At 39.8% G+C, this 27,954-nt stretch overlaps 1 long non-coding RNA gene across 1 annotated transcript; it reads right to left on the minus strand.

The window, feature by feature from the left end:
• Positions 1-168: 168 nt before the first annotated feature.
• On the minus strand, positions 169-27,954 carry LOC140905395 (uncharacterized). The gene is made up of 3 exons (XR_012156843.2): positions 27,869-27,954; positions 26,158-26,300; positions 169-4,682 (listed from the first exon to the last, which is right to left on the minus strand). It is a non-coding gene; the product is annotated as an uncharacterized LOC140905395 (long non-coding RNA).

Consider the following 27,954-nt stretch of genomic DNA (forward strand, 5'->3'; position numbering starts at 1 on the left):
GAAGAAGAAATTTGTAGCAATCCTTCGTCATATAAACTATTATAGTTTATCTTTTCTGGTGGCATTTTTTTTTCTCTCCAGAAGAACAAGCTAATAGGACAACTACATTATTTGAGTTGTTCATTTATTTGCAAGTTGTACTTTAACATTTGTAATACCATTGTACAAAATTTTATGTTCTCTCTTCTATGTGATTCTTATCTTAGCCAACATATACTATAAGCAAACTGCAATTAAGATGAAAAGCATACTGAATAATGTATATTTCAGCACATGTGCAGAGGAATACAGCAGTTATCAAGAAAATATATAGATGGATGTTTCTAATTTTAATGGTGTCTTTGAGCAAGTAACATTTCGACTGTTCATCAGATTGAAGGGCCATCATTTTAATATAGTCTTCTTTATACTATCACAGTCTTTCCAATCCATTTCACAAGCAAATTGTCCATTGTTAGAAAGATATTGTTTCATTGGTTTGGTACATCACTGACACACTATTAACCTTCAAATGTTATGCCTATAATTGACATACAGGGAAAGAATCAAATCAAGACACTTTCACTTAGTTTTGTTGTCTAGAAGACATACATTAAATAAAGTGTTTTAATTTGACTGAGAACAGACAGATGACCTGGTACTCATATTTTACAGAAATATCATTTGCAGGGAATTTTAAAAGATGCCAGTGTTGGAAAGGATTTTTCCTTTGGTCTGATTTTCTCAAATACACTAACAAATGTATGCTAAACTTATGCACTAACTAACCTGTGTGTTAGCCTGTGGTGGAAAAAATGATATTCAGATATGCTGGCTGTAATACTAATTCACTTCAATAAGGATCATTGCTTGCCTTGGTGAAACTGCACAGGCTAGGTACTGTCATTTCCATCACATTCTTTCATAAGTTAAATTAAATATTAATTTAAGCACTAGTAATATCCCCATTCATTATAGCAAAAGTGGCTGCTATTGTTATCGGGATAAAGCATGTTTAATTTAAAGTGTATTTAGGCTTTCTAAAAGGTACATCTCTGTTCAAATAAAAACTGTATAATCCAATTACCCAATCCATTGTAAGAATTGATTTGATTGTTTTATTTTTTAGGAATCAGAGTCTTTCTAAGATCCATAGAGAGGAAATTGTGCATTGTGGTGATTAGAGAAACTAGCTTTAACACAGAACTACCCCTCCCCAAATATTTTTTCTCAGTGGTTTTCCATGTTTTTAGTCTAATATTAGAGTGAAAGGTGATTTTTTTCTTACATTTTCTTGGTTTAATTTTTTAGTGAATATCACAGTTTTTCTAGCCTTCTAGTCTGCTACCTGATCTGCACAGGCATATATCTGAATGGGGACTTCGCTCATTCTGCACTGGTTAGTGAGGATGATTTGCCTCTTCTGGGGTTCCTCACCTTCTTTCTCCCCCCCGACAATAAAAAAAAGACCCTTCCATAAATTTACTGCTGTTGGTTATCCCCCTACCTCCCTTCTCTCTGTAATAATGTGATCACTGGGAAGACATTTCTCCCCCAGCTTCTTATGGCAGGAGAGCCTCCCTTTCTCCTCCTGCCTACCTCTAGCTATTGGCTAGCCTAGGCTCCATGCCGGTAGCTCTCCTCCTAAGGCTTTTCTGCTGATGTGTGCTGCATTCAAGCCTGAATGTGGGCATGTGAACAAACAGCTGGGGAAGGTGAAGCTGTTCAGAAGTCAGGCCAGAAAAAGAGTTTTTATCAGGTAGGGCACGGTAGAATATGAATCCAAGCCTCCTGTGCTAGAGACCCTCCATTTTCAAATAGTGCTTTTCTAGTGGCTCCCCCATTCCTTGAAACCAACCCTCAAGTGATCCCAGACTGGGGATTAATTAGTTACGAAATTGTTACAGAAAGTCTGTGGTGGCCTGAAGCATTTACATGATAGGTTCTTCCTCATATAGGTACATACTGAGTTTTGGTGTGTTTTTTTTTGGGGGGGGGGTTAAAGAGTAACACAGAGAGAAGGAGTTTTCAATACTACATAACTATTGTAACTGTCAACATTTTTAAATGGGGTGTGGGGGTGTGGCATGAAGCATCTGAAGGGTACCTAAACCCAGATAGTGGGTTGCTGTTGACTTATACAGTTCTGTTTAATCTGAGTTATTTATATACTTCCAAAGGAAACTCTTATAAAAATTTATATTGCTAGCTCTCAGTTAAATATTTATGTAAGTTTGTAAAACTGTTTCAGCTGGTAAGCAAGCTACCTGTTATAATATGAGAGAACAAAGAACCTTGAAAGGCATCAAATTAAGGTCACAGGTCAGCACTGAGGCAAAATAGAGCTGAGCTACCAAATGATTTCCTGTTATTAAGCCAATAAATCAGGGAGATGTTGATAGATGCAAGCACTGGGGCAGTGTGTCAACCTCATGAAAAAATTGTTTAACAGATTCAGGTGATCAGTGCTGTCAGAGTTCTGTATGTAAAAAATAAGATGACAGATAAAGCTGTGAGAAGATGACAGTGAAGATTATTACATGCATCAAAGACACACACACACACACACACACACACACGCCACAAAATTTTAGCTCTATCCTAAGAGGAAAGGAGTAACAAATGAATAAATAAAATCATGTGTCTATCCACTTGTGTCCCTTGAAAAAGAGCATGAGTGAGAGAGGAGGCTAATGGATTTTCAGAGTGAATGCAACCTGCTGCATAAGCTCTGATTGAAAAGCTCTGACGGGGAAGAAAATAGATAATGGGGTTATTGAATTATTAATGGTCTTTATGAAAGTGGTCTAATTAGATCTAAAAAGGTGTCACTTTTTACTAATGGGATGATGAAAACAAAGATAATCCATCACAAGTTATCATGAAAGAAATTCTGTAAATAATAAGGACCATTCATGGCTGTATTTACCTTCTGGAAGCATTGTTTTTTGAACATACTATATATAGCAACAAAACCTACACTTTTTGTTTTTTTTTTAATGACATAAGCGGAGAGGGACTTTGGGGCCTGTGACAGCTGTGACCATGGGTTTCTGCAGTTTGAAGGGACCTAGAAATGTAAGAGGGAATCTCAATCTCCATTTTAAAAAATGTAACTGTCTAACCATTTTTTTTGGTAACATAAATCAGTGGAAACTGAACATTTGGATTCAAAGCCCGTTCAATTTTTCATACAGATCACAGGTTATTCATAATATCATCCAGGGATGTCCTTTGGGTCCATGAAAGCCATGGCCAAGGAACCTTTGATCTCATTTGATTGGAAGACCTCCAAATCAGCTTGTAGCTGAGGGGAAATACCATTCCAGCTACTGCTGCAAGCAGTAGGTCCACTGCAAGCTCCACACCAGTTGACTACCTGCAGCTGTGACCTCTCCTCTGCTGTTCATGCTCTGTGATTCCTGACCACTAGGAGGAGCAGTTCTAATATTGGTAATTGGAGCAGGGTGTAGTCACAGTGGATTAAGCAAGGGATTGAGAATCAAGTATTCTATCATTTTCATCCCTGCTCTAGCTCCGATTCCTTCATGACTTTGATCAAAGTACGTAATCTTTTTGTTGAAGTTACCCTCTCTGGTTCAGCACACCCAGCTGGGCTTCATTTGTACAGCTGGAGTACAGAGAGGGATGAGAGGTAACTAAAGATTATACCCACCCACATTCTTCAAAATAAAATAATGTAGTTAGGTTTAATATGCATGCATGCCAAAGAATCATCTCACTGTTACTGTTCATAGTGAGCAAGGTGAACAAGCAGAAAAAAAGTATTTTCCTCTGCAATTTCCAAGAACAATGGTGTACATAAACTTTATAGACAAAAAAACAAAAAGAGATGCTGAGAGCCAATGGAATGGATGTGCTTAAAAGATTCTTCTCTTTTGACAGATTCCTTATACATTTAGTCCATAATTTTCCAAAGTAGCTGATTTTGAGTGTCTCAGATGGGCTCCCAAAAACTGAGATAGCCCAAAATCAATGACCACTTTGGAAAATGTTGGCCAGATTGGGGAATACAACTGCAATCAGCAGAAATTATCACAAAGGATGGAGTATATAAATTGATCTAATAGTGTGTCTAATGTACTTGACACAAATACACCTTGCTCAAGTTAGCCTTGCCTTCTCTTTTAAATTCAGAGTAGGCTAGATTCAACAGACTTTATATAGTCAAAATAATCATTAGAGAATTGGCTCAACAAAACCTATCTTATTGAAGTGTGAGAGAGAAACAAAAATAGGGAGTACAGGTAAAAAGACAACTGTAGTAAAGGCAAAAAGTTAAATGCCCACCTCTTCTACTTCACAGTCACCCACACAAACAATCATGAAATATTACAGTGCTCCTAAAATCCTGTTGTCATCAGTGTTTGTGTGGTACAGCCAACTTGAAATAAATGTAGTATTTGCATAATAACCCCATGCCTTGTTATGAGAGGATGTCCCCACCCCCTCTTCATGCAATTTACCTATCCCATATGCAGCAAGTGGAATTTCTACAGGCATTATTCACACAATTACCACTGCTGAGGTGCTAATACTGTTTGTGGTGTACTCCTGGAATGGCATTTTGTGGTGTGTATGCATAAGCTGTTCCATCACACATCTGTCATCCAGCTGTGTCTTCCATCTGTTGCACAATGGTCTTCGGCTATTTAAGGCACAGTCTATTTTCTTTTCATTTTCTAAAGAAAAAACCCAATAAGAATGGGTAGATAGAATCAATTTGTAAATATTATACATACCCATAAAATATTGCTTCCCTTGCAACCTTGTATAAATGTACAAGCATCATAGATCTGTTTGTGCAGTTAATAATTTCAAGAAATTTTGTGCATCAGGAAACTGCATAAATACTGCATAACAGTACCATTTGATACACTGAGGTAATGATTTGTTTTTGTGAGTTCTAGAGTTATACCATAAGGTATTATTTGTTTTATTAAGCCCCATGATCTTTGCAGCAGAAATGTGCAAACCTGGGGCCATGGAAGTTAGGATTAACCTACAGTTCCATGGCCTGTTTCCCCTAGTTCTACAGAAGCTCCTCTGCTCCAGTTCTGTGAGGTTGTGTTTCCACAGGTTGGGAAACAGCATGTGAGGGCAGAATGGAGCACATTGGATTATTTTTCTCTAGTTTCTTGGTGATATTTATTGGCTTCTTAAAACCATGACACATTTTGGTTTATATTTTAATCTCTGCTCAAAAATGTATAAAATAAATAGAGAATAAATGAAATATACTGGGGAAAGTTGCATAGCACCCCACCATATTGTATTAAAAATCTCTCTGGCCAGTGCTTTGTACTTTCAGCACTGAGTTCTCTTACAAAATGGTTGAGTCATGAATTACCTGATTTCTGGGACATACAAAGTCATGTAATTATGCTTCCAGTGTAACCTTGACTTTACACATAATATGATCCTAATCTAGGCCAACATTATCTAAAGGACGATTATAGTGGACCTTTTTCACTATTACCGTAAGGCCCCTTTATGACACACTGGCAGCATGAAGCGGTTGGAAATTGCCTCTTGATCAGGGTGCGGAAGTGGTGCACTGGCTTTGCTACCTGGGGTTCTTTCAACCCAAAGCTCTTGGTAACTTTTTCTCTGTGTGAGGTGGTGTCAGGAAATAAATCAGGGGAGACACGGGCGTCCGACCAATAGATGGCTGGCACAAACGGGACAACACAAGAGTGCTTTCACTTAAAGCTAAATTTTACTTAGTCTCAAGCACTTATACACATGTCTGCAACAGGTTAGTAAAACACCCCCAACCCTTGATAATTACCAAAGCTGAGTGTGGCTCTCGAGTGGCACAGTGGCAGCCCGTCTGCCAGTGGGAAACACAAGATGCATCCAGAGGGAGAGTCCAGTCCTGAAGAGTCCCACCACCTCAAACTTTTCCCCCTTATTTATACATTAGTAATAGAATGACATGTCCCTTAAAAAAAACTTGTTAAGCAAGCAGTTCCAATGGGCAAGCAAGAGGCTCCTTCTGATTATCGATTAACCAGGTGTGGGTTTTTCCAGAGTTTGCAGCCTTGAGGCCCCAGTAGACATTCCTGGGGCACATCCTGCTCTTCTAAGATGCAAGTATCAGCAAGGTCAACACAATTCTTATCAGGAAGGATGAGGGGTCAAGCTGCCCTTTCTGTGGCACCCAACCCCCTGCCCCCCCCCCCCTCCCCCAGCTCCTGCCTTGGTTGAGCTAAGCCTGCTGACTTGGCTAATTTACAGCCTGCTGACTTGGCTGCTTTTAGCAATAATCCATAGTGGTTTCAGGCACTTTACCGGTTTGCCAAAGTGTCCCCGTACAGCTTGTGCAGAGGTTGTGTAAAGGTTCTATCCACAACCTCTAGTGTAGGTGGGGGGAAGGATCAGAAGCATATAGGGGGTGTGGCTATGGTACACTGCAATACAGCAATTCCTCACTTCCCATAAAGGATTCTGGAAAGAAGACCATATTTACATTATGGACTGGTCATGAAGGGAGAATGAAGGGAGCACGAAAGCTGCTTAAAGCCAGGCATCCCTGCCCAAAGAGCGGGGACAGAGCAACTGAGGACCAGGCCCAGCATGCTGAAACATCAAGGTCATGAAACATAATCCAAAAGGATTAGAATTGAGCCTGACTTAGAATTCAATAACCTTTAGGAGCAGTTCAGAACTCTAACTGGGATTTGGATCCTAATTTTGCAAAAGGCAAACTAACAGTATAGACCAAACCAAATAATTATAATGATCCAAAGCCCAGATGAAAGCTTAGAGGTATTCAAAATCTGTATCTAAATTTTATTATTTGTACCTATATTTGATGTTCCATAATGGAGCATCCCCCCCAAAAAAAAGATTTTCTGGAAATGACACCCATCACAAAAGTGTCATGTAATTCTTCTGCCAGGCCATTTGTCAAGTCATGTCTACTGTCAGAGGGAGGTAAAGTTTTGAAAGAACACTATGCTTTGTAGCATTCTATGGCATATGGTATTGGATATGCATGTCAGTAAACTAAAAGGCATTTCACACACCTGCTTTTCAGCTGTAACATGCTATTTGTCATGAAAGGCAGTGGTTGTTTTATTTTTGATAAACAATTTCCATCCTTCACATGTAGGGTTCAAAGCAGATAGCAGGAAACTTTTGTTCATTATAGAATTATGTGGTTTCAAAATATGATGCTAAATAGATTATTATAAACACTTTGAGCCTGATTCTCATTTTACACTAAAGCCCCTTGTACTTCCCAAGAAATGAAGAGGCCTTAACATAGGTGTAAATTATTCACATCCTTTTAAGAGCATGAAATATTGAGAGTAGGATTATATCTGGAACTAAATCATCCAGATACTGTTTCAAATTTATGCAGTGTGCTTGAATGCTAACATTTGGCTTGGGAATGTGTGCTAAAATGTGCCTAGATACCATGGTGCACTAGAACTATATAGCTAGCTGGATATATGTATTTTCTATCTAATCTTATCTATCTCCCTCCTGGCTCCACATGTAAGGAGCTGCTGCATGTCAGTTTTGCCACCTAAAGGCTGAAATTTCTTGGTTCTTTTTCGAGTTTTAAACTGGTTCCAGCAAGAGTAAATTTGACCTAACCCCTGCCTTTCATGTACTTCCGTGGTGTACAGCAGGGTACACAAGTTGTTCCCTCCATTGCAAGTATGTGTGGGCCCGTGCAAGTAGGGTTAAGTGCAAGGCATGGTTCTCCACACAGAGTGGAATAAAGTTGAAAACTTTTTGCATTATCACTCCCTAACTCACAGGTGTCTGGGGTATATAAGAAAGAGTTGGAGCATGAGCAGAGATTGGGTGCAACTGAGACACAGACTTATGTATATACAAGGTATGTATAAGACTAACAAAACACTTAACTACACATTCCCTTGTTAAGCCTAACCCCTGCTATTAGACAGGAGTGATTTGGTGGCTCCATAATAGTACTCATAAATGCAGAATGGAGTTCCAATATGCTCTCTTTCCTGCTCCTTTCTTTTTACCTTGAGCTTATATGTGCAGCTCTACAAACCTGCGCTGTGCGGGATTAACACCTCAGTGCAATGTACTAAAAGGCACCACGGAACTGATCATAGAATCATAGAATCATAGAATATCAGGGTTGGAAGGGACCCCTGAAGGTCATCTAGTCCAACCCCCTGCTCGAAGCAGGACTAATTCCCAGTTAAATCATCCCAGCCAGGGCTTTGTCAAGCCTGACCTTAAAAACCTCTAAGGAAGGAGATTCTACCACCTCCCTAGGTAACGCATTCCAGTGTTTCACCACCCTCTTAGGGAAAAAGTTTTTCCTAATATCCAATCTAAACCTCCCCCACTGCAACTTGAGACCATTACTCCTCGTTCTGTCATCTGCTACCATTGAGAACAGTCTAGAGCCATCCTCTTTGGAACCCCCTTTCAGGTAGTTGAAAGCAGCTATCAAATCCCCCCTCATTCTTCTCTTCTGCAGGCTAAACAATCCCAGCTCCCTCAGCCTCTCCTCAGAAGTCATGTGTTCTAGACCCCTAATCATTTTTGTTGCCCTTCGCTGGACTCTCTCCAATTTATCCACATCCTTCTTGTAGTGTGGGGCCCAAAACTGGACACAGTACTCCAGATGAGGCCTCACCAATGTCGAATAGAGGGGAACGATCACGTCCCTCGATCTGCTCGCTATGCCCCTACTTATACATCTCAAAATGCCATTGGCCTTCTTGGCAACAAGGGCACACTGCTGACTCATATCCAGCTTCTCGTCCACTGTCACCCCTAGGTCCTTTTCCGCACAACTGCTGCCTAGCCATTCGGTCCCTAGTCTGTAGCGGTACATTGGATTCTTCCATCCTAAGTGCAGGACCCTGCACTTATCCTTATTGAACCTCATCAGATTTCTTTTGGCCCAATCCTCCAATTTGTCTAAGTCCTTCTGTATCCTATCCCTCCCCTCCAGCGTATCTACCACTCCTCCCAGTTTAGTATCATCCGCAAATTTGCTGAGAGTGCAATCCACACCATCCTCCAGATCATTTATGAAGATATTGAACAAAACCGGCCCCAGGACCGACCCTTGGGGCACTACACTTGATAACGGCTGCCAACTAGACATGGAGCCATTGATCACTACCCGTTGAGCCCGACAATCTAGCCAGCTTTCTACCCACCTTATAGTGCATTCATCCAGCCCATACTTCCTTAACTTGCTGACAAGAATACTGTGGGAGACCGTGTCAAAAGCTTTGCTAAAGTCAAGAAACAATACATCCACTGCTTTCCCTTCATCCACAGAACCAGTAATCTCATCATAAAAGGCAATTAGATTAGTCAGGCATGACCTTCCCTTGGTGAATCCATGCTGGCTGTTCCTGATCACTTTCCTCTCATGCAAGTGCTTCAGGATTGATTCTTTGAGGACCTGCTCCATGATTTTTCCAGGTTTCAGAGTAACAGCCGTGTTAGTCTGTATTCACAAAAAGAAAAGGAGTACTTTTGGCACCTTAGAGACTAACCAATTTATTTGAGCATAAGCTTTCGTGAACTACAGCTCACTTCATCGGATGCATACCGTGGAAACTGCAGCAGACTTTATATACGCACAGAGAATATGAAACAATACCTCCTCCCACCCCACTCTCCTGCTGGTAATAGCTTATCTAAAGTGATCATCAGGTGGGCCATTTCCAGCACAAATCCAGGTTTCCTCCACCCCCCCACACAAATTCACTCTCCTGCTGGTGATAGCCCATCCAAAGTGACAACTCTTTACACAATGTGCATGACAATCAAGTTGGGCTATTTCCTGCACAAATCCAGGTTTTCTCACATCCCCCCCACCCCCATACACACACAAACTCACTCTCCTGCTGGTAATAGCTCATCCAAACTGGCCACTCTCCAAGTTTAAATCCAAGTTAAACCAGAACATCTGGGGGGGTGGGTAGGAAAAAACAAGAGGACACAGGCTATCTTGCATAATGACTTAGCCACTCCCAGTCTCTATTTAAGCCTAAATTAATAGTATCCAATTTGCAAATGAATTCCAATTCAGCAGTTTCTCGCTGGAGTCTGGATTTGAAGTTTTTTTGTTTTAAGATAGCGACCTTCATGTCTGTGATTGCGTGACCAGAGAGATTGAAGTGTTCTCCGACTGGTTTATGAATGTTATAATTCTTGACATCTGATTTGTGTCCATTTATTCTTTTACGTAGAGACTGTCCAGTTTGACCAATGTACATGGCAGAGGGGCATTGCTGGCACATGATGGCATATATCACATTGGTGGATGTGCAGGTGAACGAGCCTCTGATAGTGTGGCTGATGTTATTAGGCCCTGTGATGGTGTCCCCTGAATAGATATGTGGGCACAGTTGGCAACGGGCTTTGTTGCAAGGATAAGTTCCTGGGTTAGTGGTTCTGTTGTGTGGTATGTGGTTGTTGGTGAGTATTTGCTTCAGGTTGCGGGGCTGTCTGTAGGCAAGGACTGGCCTGTCTCCCAAGATTTGTGAGAGTGCTGGGTCATCCTTTAGGATAGGTTGTAGATCCTTAATAATGCGTTAGAGGGGTTTTAGTTGGGGGCTGAAGGTGACGGCTAGTGGCGTTCTGTTATTTTCTTTGTTAGGCCTGTCCTGTAGTAGGTAACTTCTGGGAACTCTTCTGGCTCTATCAATCTGTTTCTTTACTTCTGCAGGTGGGTATTGTAGTTGTAAGAAAGCTTGACAGAGATCTTGTAGGTGTTTGTCTCTGTCTGAGGGGTTGGAGCAAATGCGGTTGTATCGCAGAGCTTGGCTGTAGACGATGGATCGTGTGGTGTGGTCAGGGTGAAAGCTGGAGGCATGCAGGTAGGAATAGCGGTCAGTAGGTTTCCGGTATAGGGTGGTGTTTATGTGACCATTGTTTATTAGCACTGTAGTGTCCAGGAAGTGGATCTCTTGTGTGGACTGGACCAGGCTGAGGTTGGTGGTGGGATGGAAATTGTTGAAATCATGGTGGAATTCTTCAAGGGCTTCTTTTCCATGGGTCCAGATGATGAAGATGTCATCAATATAGCGCAAGTGGAGTAGGGGCTTTAGGGGATGAGAGCTGAGGAAGCGTTGTTCTAAATCAGCCATAAAAATGTTGGCATACTGTGGGGCCATGCGGGTACCCATAGCAGTGCCGCTGATCTGAAGGTATACATTGTCCCCAAATGTGAAATAGTTATGGGTAAGGACAAAGTCACAAAGTTCAGCCACCAGGTTAGCCGTGACATTATCGGGGATAGTGTTCTTGACGGCTTGTAGCCCATCTTTGTGTGGAATGTTGGTGTAGAGGGCTTCTACATCCATAGTGGCCAGGATGGTGTTATTAGGAAGATCACCGATGGATTGAAGTTTCCTCAGGAAGTCAGTGGTGATTTTTCCAGGGACTGAGGTGAGGCTGACTGGCCTGTAGTTCCCTGGATCCTCCTTCTTCCCTTTTTTAAAGATTGGCACTACATTAGCCTTTTTCCAGTCATCCGGGACTTCCCCCGTTCGCCACGAGTTTTCAAAGATAATGGCCAATGGCTCTGCAATCACAGCTGCCAATTCCTTCAGCACTCTCGGATGCAACTCGTCCGGCCCCATGGACTTGTGCACGTCCAGCTTTTCTAAATAGTCCCTAACCACCTCTATCTCCACAGAGGGCTGGCCATCTCTTCCCCATTTTGTGATGCCCAGCGCAGCAGTCTGGGAGCTGACCTTGTTAGTGAAAACAGAGGCAAAAAAAGCATTGAGTACATTAGCTTTTTCCACATCCTCTGTCACTAGGTTGCCTCCCTCATTCAGTAAGGGGCCCACACTTTCCTTGGCTTTCTTCTTGTTGCCAACATACCTGAAGAAACCCTTCTTGTTACTCTTAACATCTCTGGCTAGCTGCAGCTCCAGGTGCGATTTGGCCCTCCTGATATCATTCCTACATGCCCAAGCAATATTTTTATACTCTTCCCTGGTCATATGTCCAACCTTCCACTTCTTGTAAGCTTCTTTTTTATGTTTAAGATCCGCTAGGATTTCACCATTAAGCCAAGCTGGTCGCCTGCCATATTTACTATTCTTTCGACTCATCGGGATGGTTTGTCCCTGTAACCTCAACAGGGATTCCTTGAAATACAGCCAGCTCTCCTGGACTCCTTTCCCCTTCAAGTTAGTCCCCCAGGGGATCCTGGCCATCCATTCCCTGAGGGAGTCGAAGTCTGCTTTCCTGAAGTCCGGGGTCCGTATCCTGCTGCTTACCTTTCTTCCCTGCGTCAGGATCCTGAACTCAACCAACTCATGGTCACTGCCTCCCAGATTCCCATCCACTTTTGCTTCCCCCACTAATTCTACCCGGTTTGTAAGCAGCAGGTCAAGAAAAGCGCCCCCCCCCCTAGTTGGCTCCTCTAGTACTTGCGCCAGGAAATTGTCCCCTACGCTTTCCAAAAACTTCCTGGATTGTCTATGCACCGCTGTATTGCTCTCCCAGCAGATATCAGGAAAATTAAAGTCACCCATGAGAATCAGGGCATGCGATCTAGTAGCTTCTGTGAGCTGCCGGAAGAAAACCTCATCTACCTCATCCCCTGGTCCGGTGGTCTATAGCAGACTCCCACCACTACATCACTCTTGTTGCACACACTTCTAAACTTAATCCAGAGACACTCAGGTTTTTCTACAGTTTCGTACTGGAGCTCTGAGCAGTCATACTGCTCCCTTACATACAGTGCTACTCCCCCACCTTTTCTGCCCTGCCTGTCCTTCCTGAACAGTTTATAACCATCCATGACAGTACTCCAGTCATGTGAGTTATCCCACCAAGTCTCTGTTATTCCGATCACGTGATAGTTCCTTGACATCACCAGGACCTCCAGTTCTCCCTGCTTGTTACCAAGGCTTTGTGCATTTGTATATAAGCACTTGAGATAACCTGTTGATCCTCTGTTGATACCAATCAAAATAGCTCCATTGATTTGGTTATGGACCCATGTTGTAAATAGTTAGCTCTTGTCTATCAGAAAACAGTTTTTAGGATGTGGGGAAAATCTCGGTTATTCAGTTGTATGGTACAGTATAGTACAAGGTGTAATTGTGTGCTGTGCCTCTTGGAGTCTGTGCAGCCCAGGAGGAGACAGAGGCTTAGGTTGCTGTAAGACAGTGGTGGGCAATCTGCGGCCCATCAAGGTAATCCTCTGGCGGCTGCCAGACAGTGTTTACATTTGCACGGCTGCCTGCAGCTCCCAGTGGCCGCGGTTCACCATTCCCATCCAATGGGATGTGCGGGAAGTGGAGAAGGCCACAAGGACGTGCTGGCCTGCGGGCTGCATGTTGCCCACCACTGCTACAAGATCAGTGTGACCCCTGGTGCAATTTAACCAGTCTTGGAGGGCTGTCTAAGTTACAGCAAACTGTTCCAGTATCTTCTCAGTGCTATGTGCTGTGACCTCACTACAGCCCATTGATGATATGTCCTTCCAACCCCTGGATTTGCCCCCCCCCCCGCACCATGTTTCCCCTATGCCTGAGCTTGTAAGGGGCCCATTGTAAGGCCGCTACAGTGTCTGTGCCAGGAGAATTCTGGTCGTTTTACAATGCTGCAGCAGTATACAGGGGCTGGACAAGCCAGAGAATCTCTCCCATACTTCAGTGAAGTCCTTCATATTAGATCTACCTTAAAAATCCCCCTATGTGAGGCTGTTATAATGATCAGATCTATAAGATGGTGTAGCTATAACATGATTTCTTTAGCTAACAAATGTGGAATCACCACTGTTTTTTTTTATTATTATTTTTAAGAAACAGCTTTTTGATTTGGCTGGTTCTTTAAAGCTGGTGAGAGCTTCAAAAGTGAAGTGCTGGAAATGGCAAATTCCAATGAATTATAAATGCACTGAGAAATCTTTAAATCTCTTTACCTTGTTAAATCTAGACTGACCATTTATTTTGAGTCTTAATTCTTCCACTATTTAATCTGAAAACTGTCAACTGCAGTGAAAACTTTCCCAGGATTTTGGTTAAAGTACAGTACACTCAGGAGTATATAAAAAGGCAAATAATACTGGACAACTCCTTGGATTTGTGCTCAGATAATGTAAACAGAATAGTTTTTGTTAAAATTTTTTTTCTTAGAAGTTTATGATCCCGAATCATTAACAGAGCATGGGCGTGATTCTCCACTGCTTCACAACCTGTGTGGTCATTTCCATATGTAGCTTTCCTGATTCAGTAGTATTTTACATACTTTGAATAGGTGAAATTGACCATATGAGCAGAACTGAGAGAAAAATTGATTTTTCAGTTTGGTCACTGAACCTAATATTCCAAAACACAATTTGGTATGGGTTGAACTAACTAAAGTCATCATAAGAATTTTAGAACACCTTGCAATGTTTATAGAGTCCTTTTGCAGATTAGTGCCCAAAACTTTAGACATTAGCATGCCCACAAAATCCTTAGTTATCATTAAAAGAAAAGGAGTACTTGTGGCACCTTAGAGACTAACCAATTTATTTGAGCATAAGCTTTCATGACCTACAGCTCACTTCATCAGATGCACTTCATCCGACAAAGTGAGCTGTAGCTCACGAAAGCTTATGCTCAGATAAATTGGTTAGTCTCTAAGGTGCCACAAGTACTCCTTTTCTTTTTGCGAATACAGACTAACACGGCTGTTACTCTGAAACCTGTTAGTTATCATTATACTTACCCACTAGGATGTAAATAATCTTTAGTTTAGCATTTTGAGGTGCTTTTCACACGCCAAAAATTGGTGATTTTTTTGTTTTGTTTTAAAGTTTGGAAGGTCTGATCCAAAGCACACTGAAATCAACATGTCTATTTTTCAGTTTACCTTTTTTTATCGAAATTTGGATTTTCAGTTAACCAAGGATTTTTGGTGGAAAGCACCCTGCTTTTCTCAATTGATTTTATTTTATTTTATTAATTTTTTTAAAAGAAAACTGAAAGCAAAAATTTTAAAGCCAAGCACTGGAAAACATTTTTTTCTTTTTCGGTTTCCATTCGTTTTTTGTTGTTTGTTTGTTTTTTACAAACTGAAAATTTCTGCTGAAAATTCCAATAAAAATATTTTCCCCATTTTCATTTAAATTTTCTACCAGGGGCAGGGGAGGGGGATATACATACTCCAACAAGCTGTAGGTCTGAACAATGTTGACCCAGTATAAGATTCCAACAGCAGTTTCATAATTATATGAAAGGCCTCAAGTGAGTAGGATTTTGGGTTGTTTTTTGTTTGATCGGGAAAGGAGTGGGTGAAAGAGGGATTGGCAATGACGGAGATTTGAATTTTGGGCACCCATCACTAAGTGTGCAGAATGATTTATGCTGAAGAACTTGTTGCTGTGAGAAGGGGTTTAGGAGGACTGTGGAGGGTTAAGTACAGAAAGTGGGAGGATGGTCAAGTCAAGTTGGGTGTCTGGAAAAGTTTTGGCAGCTAACTGTAGGCTGGTTGGTAATTTGGGTTATTGTGTGGGCCAAATCCTGAGGTCCTTGTTCAGTGTTTAATTAGTCCTGTCTCAGGCACACACAAAAAATCATTGATGTTTCAAATTTAGTGGGAGCTGCGAGTACATAATACCTATGACAATCAGGTGACAAACAATGGATTTAAGTGCCTAATTCTGTGTTGATATTGTCTTTACTCTGTATGTGATATGCATATATTAGGCCCTGATGCTGCCATGTATAATGTGTGGGTGGATTGCTGAGCCGGTGTGATTCACATTACTGGACTATACTTACTTAGACTATAAGCTCCTTGGAGGCTAGGAACTTGTCTTATAAAGTTTTATAAATATTTATACAATAATAATTAGGGATTTTTTTCATGGTAAAATATGTATGTTTTGAAAAATATATTGTAAAAGATTTGTTAACAAAAAATAAATTGAAGATCCATATTATAATGGCATTAAGACACGCCAGGTTGTGTTTTATTGGTCAGTTGGGTGGCTGAAGGCACTCAGACTTCTTTTGAGTATTATAGTAATTGACCACTTAAATATACTTTGCTATGACTTAATGCTATTAAATAGTTTTATATTCAATAAATGAGCACAGATTAAAATGTAAGTGTTTTACCACTAAAAAAATCCTATTCTGTTAACAATTTGCTCTAAGTATCCAAGCGAAAATACCTTGGATCAATTAATCTCATAAATTATATATCATATATTTCATATCAGATATTATTTCTTTTTAATCATCCATATCCCACACAATCTTCTCCTTGTTCTCTCTTACATACAGTTGTTAAAATTTAGCGTTGACATAACTCCAGTGGCCAATATGCCCTCATCTGTTTTCAGAGATATGAAAGAAACAGGGTCAGCAATTAATGTCAGTGGTTTCAAACTGTGTTCTATGAAGCTCTGGGTGGTCCATGAAGAGCTGTTGGTGTCTGATGGTTATTTTCAGCTGGTAAATCAAAATAAACAAAGCTAAAATGCATAAAATGCTTCTCTAATATAACTTTTTCCAGTACACAATTGCTGTGGTTACCATTAAAATCCTATTCAATCACCAATGGGAGAGGAGGAGGTCCAAGTGATTGTGAATGGGGGAGAGTAGATGGGTCAATAAGGCAATCTGTTAAGATGTGAACCCACACCATGAAAAAGTCTGAGAAACTTGTTTAGGTTAGATAGTTCTTAGTTTCCCTTAGAAACAAGATGATAAAGTTCTCATTATAAAATTTCACAGTGGATCTACCATACAGCTGACAATGTAACCAGGAATATTGTGGTATTTGTATATGGAATATACACACTTTTTATTACTGGAGTTAAGTTTATGGTCTATTGTAAGTGCTACCTTTATAAAAGTAAAAGTCTTTCAATGACTCATTCAGTCATGTTTGTGGCTTAGTTGTTACTATGCTGACCAAGGTGGTTTGGGTCCCCAATCAGAAATTATATTCATATGCAATTGCAACACTATGGAGATGGTTAGACATTAAACTAGACTCTCTTTAAGATCATATTTAAGATCATGGATTGCCTAGGAGAAATTTAGAGAGACAAGGTGGGTGAGGTAATATCTTTTATTGGACCAACTTCTATTGGTCAGAGAGACAAGAAAGTTAAAAAGCCAAAGAGGTTATTTGAAAAGAGATGGGAGAATAACCACAATGTCCGGGCCAACGTTCTCTCACTCAGTAAAGCTGGTGTGCTTGTGTATTTGATTACACATTTGATGCCTTAATTGGTAATTCATTAGAATCATGGGTTAAAATATGGCAGAAAAGATTATAAATAAGATAGGAGACACCTAGATTAGAAGATAATAGAGGAGCATGGAGAGGAAAAGAAGAAAATTAAATTAAGATGAACCAAGAGGGTAGCTTATTGAGTTTATAAAGCAACCTTTATCCAGAAGCCCGAATACTCTCCAAACGTTGTCTTCACTGTCTGAAACTACTTAAATGCTTAAATTTAAGCATGTCCTTATGTGCTTTGCTTAATCAGGGCTTAAAGAGTCAAGGGATGGCAATAAAACCCTGGAGGCCTACAGTTACTCACAATAATCTGTTACTCCCAATCATCTGTTGTCACAGTACTATGGGAAGGCTAATAGTAATGTGGTAGCTAATGTTTGAAAGGTGATATATATTTACATCAGCTATACAATAGATTTTCAAATTTTCTGATTTACTCCAAATGACTTTAAGGCAAATTTAGAACCATGACATTTTCTCCTTTGGTTCTGAATTGGGGTATCTCTTCAGTTTACAAGCATCTTCTACTCTGCCTCACTCCATAAATTAGAATGGATCACTAATGGTTGTGCTTACACTTGTCACTAGCAATATTTCAGGGGCAGATAGTCTTGTTTAAAATTAATTTCTTTTCTGCTAATATTCTCTAATATTTGCTTAAAATTTTGCTGTTTAGGCAAACATTCCTGACATTAACTTCACTCACCAGAACATCTGAGAAGAACAAACAAAAAAGAGATGTAAAGCCAAACAAACCCATATTTTTAATTACTTAAGCTAATATTTCAAGATGATTTTCTGAGATTATTCACACAGCTCTGCCTGTGTGTGTGGCAGAGTACCAGCATGAGCAGTTTGAATACAGGAACTAGCAATCCATAATATTAACAGAGGAATGGTTTTCCAATTTTCTTTTATTACGTTCAGTGTCCTTGGTCTACCGCTGGACTAAATGATTTCTTGCTTTATCAAAGAGTCAGTTGATCTCTTGGTCAGCAACTTCTGGGATCTTTGGTTAGTATAGCACACAGAAGGGTTTCTAAATGGTTCATGAAAGGTTCCCACTTGGTTATGCAGATCATGAGATGGCTAACCAGATTTTTATTTGCTATCTTATTATATTTTATTTGCAATGGGAGGTTGTGTTGTTTGATGGATAGACACTGGACTGGGTTGTTGGGAACCTTGGGCAAGTCACTTAATCTTTCTCTGCCTTGGTTTCCCTATCTGTAGAATGAAGATAATGAGACTGACCTCCTTTGTAAAGTCCTTTGAGATCCACTGATGATAAAGGCTAGGATTATAATAATATCAATATCCAACAGAAAACTAGCTAGTATTGCATCAGGCAAATTAAAAGCAATGGGCCTGAAGCATCTTAGGGTATGTCTACACTACCCGTTGGATTGGCGGGCAGCGATCATTCCAGTGTGTCTGTGGGAGGTCTAGTCTAGACATGATAAATCGATCCCTGAGAGCTCTCCTGTCAACTCCTGTAGTCCACCGCCACAAGAGGCGCAGACGGAATCGATGGGGAACAGCAACAGTCTACTCACCACCGTGAAGACACCACGGTAAGTCGATCTCAGTACGAACACTTCAGGTACGTTATTCACATAGCTGAAGTTGCGTAACTTAGATCGATTCCTGCCCCCCTCCCACCATTGTAGACCATGGTTTAGTTATTAACCCACAAAGCCTCATACACTCTAGGTAATAAGCAAGTATTCATGTCTAAAATTGCCAGTATACTTATAAATGCAACCCTTGTTGGGAGTTTCATTGGGAGTAATACTTTTAACACACTCCCTCAATTGCACTTGCAGTGTTAGGCTTTGGTCCAAACTACTTTGAAAAAATACTTCTTTTCTATTTCAAAACAACCCTATACCCATTTTGTTTGTTTGTTTTTCACTGCTCTCCAGAGTAATCAATCTGTAGATGAAGTAGTGTCTTTCTAAAGGAGATCAAGGAACTGGGCAAATATGTTGACTGGGTATTCTATTTGGATATATTACAGGACATCACACATATTTATGTGCTGTACCTTCTGTTCCTGAGGGGTTGAGCAAGTGATACAACCATCAAACGGCTTCTGATATCTTAGTCAATGGAAGAAAAATATTATCTGCAAACATGCTACTAAATTTATGGTTCATTGAAAGTGACAGATGGATGAAAGAGTGAATAAAAATGATGTAGAATATGCATCATTACAGGAATTTATAGCATTTCATCTTGTGTATGCAAATGCAAGTAATGCTTCTGTGCTGTAGATGATCCAGTTGCTAATCTTGAATCATAAAGTATTATTGTTAAGGCATGCCCATAGATGGGAACAAATAAAATTCTAGTTGGTGTAACAGTGTGCTCAATTTTTGAACTAAAGTTTTTAAATGCCTTTACATAAAACATGTTGCTTTATTGTTGCTTTTATCTTCTAAGTTCAATAACGTACAGGATTTTTTTTGTATTTTACTTTTAATACTGCCTAAGAGAAAGGAGGAGGAGGAAGAAGCTGACAGTATTGTGAAACTGACTTGAAAGTTAAAGTCTTTCTAATGACTGGTCTTGTCATTGATAAATCTTTTTTTTTCTTTTCTACTCTCTGATGCATTTCATGGTAATTTGGAACAAGTTTCAGAAGTTTTACAATAATAAATACAGCTCTGCTAAAAGGATACATTATACAAGCAATAATTTAAAACTACTCATGACATCAATTATATTTTGTCATGATGAAATATATAACACATTATACTTGATCAGCACAATGAAGAGAGACATTCCAGAATCATAAAGGTGGAAAGCAAAATGGTTTTTCCTCTTCCTAATGGCTTTAATTGCAGGATACAATAGAATCAGGTTGCTCCTTTATTTAAAAATTCATTTTATCAACTGTCTATAACCTGTCACATGATGCCTAGTGCATGACAGTTATATCATCCTATCCAGTTCCACCTCAACAGATTTGTGACAATATACTGTCTGATTGTTTTGGTTTTTTTTTTTTTTTTTTTTTTTTTATTTCTCAGTCCAGAAATGTGTAAGTTCTGCATACTGCAGCTTTACTGAATGCTCTCTAAACTCCATTATGAACAAGAATCAGTCACCTCTATAGATACTATGCTATGATTTATAAACAATTATACATCAGTGACCTCATGGTAAAAACACAGCTATCCAAATATAAGCATTATAATAATGCATTAGTATTATCATATTGAATGTCTGTATATATACAGAATGGATGTGTGTATGTATGTGTAACATCGACAGACCCCGATCGTCAGCAGGTGAGATCGAACCTGGGGCCTCTGGAGCTTAGTGCATGAGCCTCTGCTGCATGAGCTAAAAGCCACCTGGCTATTAGCTAAGGCTGTAGCAGATTCATTAATCTCTAAGTGGTCTTGGTACCACTACATGAGACAGAGCACCACACCCAGGTGCAGGTGTGTGGGTTACATATGCACATGCATTATATCCATATTTTGGAAAGTGCTGGGCTCTACTCCCTGAGCACACCTGATGAATTTTCACTATATGTATGCATACAACTAACATAGACATGCACACACACACACACGTCTGAAAATGCATATGACGTATGTGTACTGTGTATCCTGTACTATAATGCAAAAATGTAACTTAATAAAACACTAAGGGCCAAATTACCTTATGGCTGCCCTGGGTGGGTGTGCTGGAGTTGCGGGAGAGGGCGGAGGGAGATGACTTCTTCTCTAGCCTACACATACAATGGGCAATCGTAAGTAAAATGGATGCACCAAATGGATTTAGGGTAATTCATTCTACTGGGTAATATTTTCAAAACCTTCTGAGTCACTTAGGAGTTTAAAATCCATTTTCAAAAGTGTCCAAAATCACTTTGGTGCCTAAGTTGCATTGACTTTGAAAGTCAGGAGGACTGAGGCTCATTAGTGGCTTAGGCACTTTTAATAATGTTAGCCACTGGCAATATGGGGTACTTGGGTGGCAGCAAAGCCAGGTCTCCTCCCAATCCAATTTGGGTAGCTCCACTGGAGGAAGTTCTGGCTTTTGCAAACGCTAATCTATCATGCCTCTGCAGCATATGTGGAGGAAGAAAAGGAGTACTTGTGGCACCTTAGAGACTAACCAATTTATTTGAGCATGAGCTTTCGTGAGCTACAGCTCACTTCATCAGATGCATACCGTGGAAACTGCAGCAGACTTTATATACACACAGAGATCATAAAACAATATCTCCTCCCACCCCACTGTCCTGCTGGTAATAGCTTATCTAAAGTGATCTTCAAGTTGGGCCATTTCCAGCACAAATCCAGGTTTTCTCACCCTCCACCCCCCCACACACACAAACTCACTCTCCTGCTGGTAATAGCCCATCCAAGGTGACAACTCTCTACACAATGTGCATGATAACCAAGGTGGGCCATTTCCTGCACAAATCCAGGTTCTCTCACCCCCATCCAGCAGGATAGTGAGTTTGTGTGTGTGGTTTTTGGAGGGGAGTGAGGGGGTGAGAGAACCTGGATTTGTGCAGGAAATGGCCCACCTTGATTATCATGCACATTGTGTAGAGAGTTATCACTTTGGATGGGCTATTACCAGCAGGAGAGTGAGTTTGTGTGTGGGGGGGTGGAGGGTGAGAAAACCTGGATTTGTGCTGGAAATGGCCCAACTTGAAGATCACTTTAGATAAGCTATTACCAGCAGGACGGTGGGGTGGGAGGAGGTATTGTTTTATGATCTCTGAGTGTATATAAAGTCTGCTGCAGTTTCCACGGTATGCATCCGATGCAGTGAGCTGTAGCTCACGAAAGCTCATGCTCAAATAAATTGGTTAGTCTCTAAGGTGCCACAAGTACTCCTTTTCTTTTTGCGAATACAGACTAACACGGCTGTTACTCTGAAACCTGTGGAGGAAGAGTACTTTTGAATGTCTCAATGCCTCCAGGCGCTGGCCTGCAGGAAGTGCACATCTCCTTTTCCCTAGCTATGCTCTGGCTACAATGATCCATAAATGAGCCTCAGAAGAACACAGTTAAAAACACAGAAAATGGTATAACAAACACTGGCAGATACAGTTACATGGTTGGACCAATTGCTCTCCAAGATGAGGGCTATTAGAGCACTTTCATCAATGTTACAGTGCTGTGGCTGGGAAGGAATGGGGACCAGCATGGCACAATGATCTACTGTATAATATGATAACAGATAGAAAATAATGTCAAACAAAGGAGAATGACATCAGTTCCCTAGCAGAATACATGGTAGGAATAAACAAGGCGATAAACTTCCTGTCTATGTGGTTATGAAAGAGTAAACAAGATAGTGTCCTAAATGTGTTATCTATGACTCTGGTCTCAATCAAATGATATAGATATTAGTTCTGTAATAAGGTTACAGGCATGATAAAAGGCATTCTTGGAGACCAGTTACCCTGAGACAGAGAGAGATTTTGTAATGTGATGAAGAAATCTAAAATGTAAACTAATGTCAAATAGAAGAAATGTAATTAGTTTGGCATCTACAAAACAGGGATATTATACAAGGCAATAGTCTTGAGACGTGTATGGCCTTTGATCTTTGTCAGAACCTGTGTTGCCTATATTTCCCTGGTATGACTGGAAATAATCAAAATCAATGGGAAGCCATAGTGACTCTGAAAAATACATTTGTTCCCAGATATATGAATAATGAATAATCATCAATTCTCAGGACGTATAATTACTTTTTTGAGAGAGAGATAGCAAAAGGTTCATCTAACAAGTTTGCAGAGAACAACTTAATTACAGCTTTTCCTTCAGAAAAACAGTCACAATGGCATTAATTGACCCCAGTGATTGAACTTTTTATATAAGCTTAGCCAGTCAGGGAACCTGGAACGCTGGAATGAAGATTGACCAATCCCAAGTAACCCAGAATGAAACCTGAATATACACACAAAAACATTTATAATATTTTTCATGAGCATCCAGAGAGGGGAAAAATTCCATGATCAACTTCAGCAATGTGTTGACTAACATAAAAACTTTATTTACCCCAGGGTGAAGCTGGTCTATTGCATTGGTGAATCAAGTCCTACATTTTTGCAATATCACTATAGATTTAGAAAGCTGGATATTTTCATTTTTCTTTTTGGATTCACTAGAAATATTTTTCCACAATTCTAAAATATAACCAAAAGCCAAGATCCCATCTCTGTGAACATGATGGCATAGGCAACCATATATATATATATATTGGGTCATACTTTATCTTAAAGTTCCATTTATGTATAGTTTTAAAAGGTTTAATAAATGAAGTTTAATAAATGATAGATGTTTTAATAAATTATTAATCAGTTGTTATAGAGTATGACAGGTCAAACGTTTACTTTATTACTAACATAATAATTAATAACACTTTCTACCAATGTGCTTATTACCATCTCTAGTACACGGTACTCCTGTCTGTAACATGCTTATTCATGTACTAATAAGTTATTAATTCTTTGTAAACCATTTCTGAAAGGAACCTTAATTTAAAGCGTGATCAAATTTTATGTCTTGGGTCCACTTTTAATATAAAGCATATAGAATCTTACTTCATTTGCTGTACTCATGGAACCAAATTTGATGTTGACTTGCACCCTATTCAATTAAGTTAGAACAGAGTTTGGCAACTATATATATATATTACATATATATTTGGCAAATATATATATAATATATTATTATATATTTATATTTATATATATATATAATCCTATATATAGGATAGTACATACCACAGGCAGCAAATGCCATTAAGTATAGGAAATGCCTAAAATGCTGCATTAATACTAATTAATTTCATATAGTAAATGTGAACATTGTAATGATGTCTACTGCACAGAATAGTTGGAGAAGTATGTTTTTTGTTACCCACCACTGGTTTAGACCTCTTTAATTTCTATTAGCAGTGGACTTTACGTAGTATACTGTAATGCTGAGCAGAACTTCTATATTTTATGAATGAATATATTAAAGTGAGGAAGAGATTTTAAATTGAAGATTTCACTACATACTACTAAAATCACAACCAATCTATTAACAGTTACTCTAAGAGTTTATTTTGTAGTCCCCTTCAATAGAAGGGAGGACAAATATTTTCACTTCAATAAAAAGTGTATCAATTAGAGGATTTCTCGGGAATATATTTTGGTGTCTTCCAGGAAAGAAAAAAACAGTAAAAATAATAGGAACCTGATGCAGTGTCCACTAAAGTCAATGGCAGCCCTTCTGTTACTTCAGTGGGGTTTGAATTAGTCCCCTAATAAACAGTGTTTTAGAATAACATATAGAACTTTTGTTATGTTTAAAAATCAGTGTTCTGGGATTTTTTTTCTTTTTCTTACTAATAAAAATGGTTTGAGACCATTATGGTGCCAGTTCCAAGTGCCAATTTTGGGGCTAACTTCAAACTTTTCTTTTTTATTCTTGATGAAAAGAAGCCAAGGGTGGAATGTTTAATGCAAAGTTTAATGTGCTCGCTCACAGGTCCATTTTTGTAGAAAGAAGTGGTGCTTTTAAATAACTAAGCCAAATTTTCAATCAGGCCTCAGTGCATTTCACCTTTAAGGGGGCACATGTTTTACCCACACAACTGCCCCAAATTTTGTTATGCCTGCAAATTACTTTTGAGTACAAATTGGTCCCATATCAGGTAGTTATTTATCTAACTAGTAATAGTGGGTCAAAAAAATACGGGTATAACTTTTGGGTTCGTGTTGTGCTCCTTAAAAGGTAGGCTGGGTTTTGGAAAATAACCCTTAATCTATTTTTTTCCTCTAGTTCCATATGCAGAATAACTTGCAATAAAAGAGAGCCATCTCCTCAGTAAATCATCATTATGCCAACCAGAGCTAAGAGTGCTCCGGATCTCTGCAAAACTGACTGCTTACTGAGGTGCCTCTTTATGTATTTATATGTCTAACTTGAGGTGCCTTTGCTTGAAAATGTCCTTGTGTAAAATGTTGACAGGATTTTTTTTCTGTATTTTGCTGCGCTTGCAAAACTCCCAAATAGTGTGTAGCATTACTGGCAATTTATCTAAATGTTTTGTTTTTCACAGTGAGTATGAAAGCTACATTACTCCCTGGAGTGTCTTTCTCTGACCTTCTTGTTTTCATCTCTTACGACCTTACATGCATTATTTTACTGTGGCCTGTCACACACACAGACACACACTATACAAATTGCATTACAACGTCCTTGACACCTAGAAAGAAACAATTTACAAACTACTACTCGGTGGGAGAATGATAACTGTGTACAAATATTTGAAAGGAGTACAGAACAAGGAGGGAGAAAAATTGTTTAGAGTGCTATAAAAAATTCTGACAAAGAGTGATGGGATAAAATTGAGCAAAGGAGAATAGAGTCTGAACATAGGAAACTTTTTCTAACAGTGAGTTCCAGTAGACTGTGGAGCCGTTGCCCAGGGAACAGGGTGTAAACCCCATTGCTTGAATAATTTAAAATTAGAGAAGTGTCCAACCCCCAAATTTGGATCTAGACTTCAAATGCTCAAAATGGGGAGGATTTGGATCTAGGATACTGGTTTAAAAACATATCTCTGATTAACAGTGGAATGCATAAAGCACTAGAATATATATTCTCAGGAAGAGTACTGAACTGGCTCCTGAAAGATGGATGAATTGATGTCCTAGGCCTTTCCCTCAGTAACTGCTGTGATGTTTTTCCCCTACCCTGCTTATGATGCTGCTCATGGACATACACTTTCCTCTCCCCTTTACCTCTAAAATAGCTTGACACATTTTCACTGGCTTTTAATTCCCTTTTGTGACATTCACTATCCCTAACACTTTAAAACCATTTCTACTTTTAGTATGAAAATTTTCCTTTCAGTCAATGGACAAAATTCTGTGTTGAAGTACATACATACCTACAGCCTCATTAGCTCCAATGGGATTGCATGCAGTACAAGTAAGCACATAACTGTTGTCTGTCTCCAATTTTTTTGGTAGCATACTCTTGCCCCGTTGGTTCGAGTGGTGAGCCAATATTCTGGGCCTTTCCAGGTTGTTCCTGTTAGGATGATAAATGGATGATACGAGTCAGATATATTCTTTAGTGCACCTTTGCATATTTACAATGTACACAAAATCCTGTTTCCCTGAACAAAGTAGAAACAACAGCAGGCAATTTCCTTGCTCATGATTGAAACACTTTCTTGGAGTCACCATGTTACGCCCCTGCTTCAGTGAGAGGGAGCCTTTCTTGTGGTAGCTGGGTGTCAGCTCCCTTGTGCTGCCAGCCCTTGAGCCGGTCAAGCATTTTCCTCAAGACTCTGCCAGTTCTACTTTGCCTTTCAGGTAAATAGTTGAGGTACCCCAATCCCTGAATGTGTCAAAAGCATCCCCCTGTAGTGTTCAGTCCCTGTCACAGGACACTCACAGTAATTACCAGCTTCGCTACTCCCAGCTTGTTTGATTCAACTGAGTATCAGCTCCAAAATAATAACACAGCTCTGTAATCTATTTATAGTGAAAACAAATGTAAGTTTATTAACAAAGGTAAAAATGTAAGAGATAGCAAGGATAATGAGAACAGGTTACAAATAAAAGAAAATGTGTAACATACTTCTACTAGATTTCAGAGTAGCAGCCATGTTAGTCTGTATCCGCAAAAAGAAAAGGAGTACTTGTGGCACCTTAGAGACTAACCAATTTATTTGACCATAAGCTTTCGTGAGCTACAGCTCACTTCATCGGATGCATTCTACTAAACTAAGCCTTTACTTTAACAGGCTAACCTTATCTAAAGCAATTTCTCACCTAAGTGTTTTCTTGCAGTATTTCAAGGGAGGATGGTTAAGATCCTGTTTTTCTGGCTATAACCACATTGGCCAGTTACCACCTCAAGTGCAGGATAAAAGAAGTATCCTTGTGCTTCCCTCTTATGCCCAAAGTCAATTGTTTTGTCACCAAAGTTAGGTGACTCCCTGTAGTTTCCTGCCTAGGGTGCTGGCTCCAAGGTGTCTTCATGTTCCCATACTCCTGTTTGTTTCACATCCCCTTGGACCTTTTTTTCCTCTTGAATTTCACATGTAAATGGGGCCTCCTTGGTGTTGGCTTCACAATGTTTAATTTATATATGAACTGAGGCAGGTGATTCCACATCCCTTTGTCTGGCAAAACCAATTTGTCAATCTGCCTGGGACCTAGATTCTACAACATATCTTCAATACATACAACTTCTTAAATATCACCAGTACTTACATCACTAAAAGGTTATGAGAATCAGTAATACGTAAGCTTCCATTAGACATCTCACACAACCGTTTTTGGATAAGTACTATGAAAGCAGTGTGTTAAGGGTAGTGAATTTTAGACTTGATAGGAGTTGCTGTTCCAGAAAAGTGAACCCTTTGCCAGATGGCACTGAGGGATTCTTAGGATCACAACAATTTCCAAGCCTGTCTCTCCAGTGAATTCTGTGCCCCAAGGAGCTCTGTGTCTCTGCTTCTTCTTTCTTACAGCTATGCTCTTGATGGTTTCTCTTACTTTGAGCTGGCTTTCTACCTCTAGCAGCTTGCCAAAGAAACCGTGACCTCTGCATTTGTAATAAGGGAAGCACCCAGTCCACATGCTTACCTTCTCATCAGGCCATTGCCAGGGGAGGTTCCTTCTACTGTTTCCAGCTATCACCATGTAAAATGGGCTTGCTCCCTCCATTTAGC

The sequence above is a fragment of the Lepidochelys kempii genome, chromosome 1, assembly GCF_965140285.1.
Source record: "Lepidochelys kempii isolate rLepKem1 chromosome 1, rLepKem1.hap1, whole genome shotgun sequence".
Classification (NCBI taxonomy): domain Eukaryota; kingdom Metazoa; phylum Chordata; order Testudines; family Cheloniidae; genus Lepidochelys; species Lepidochelys kempii.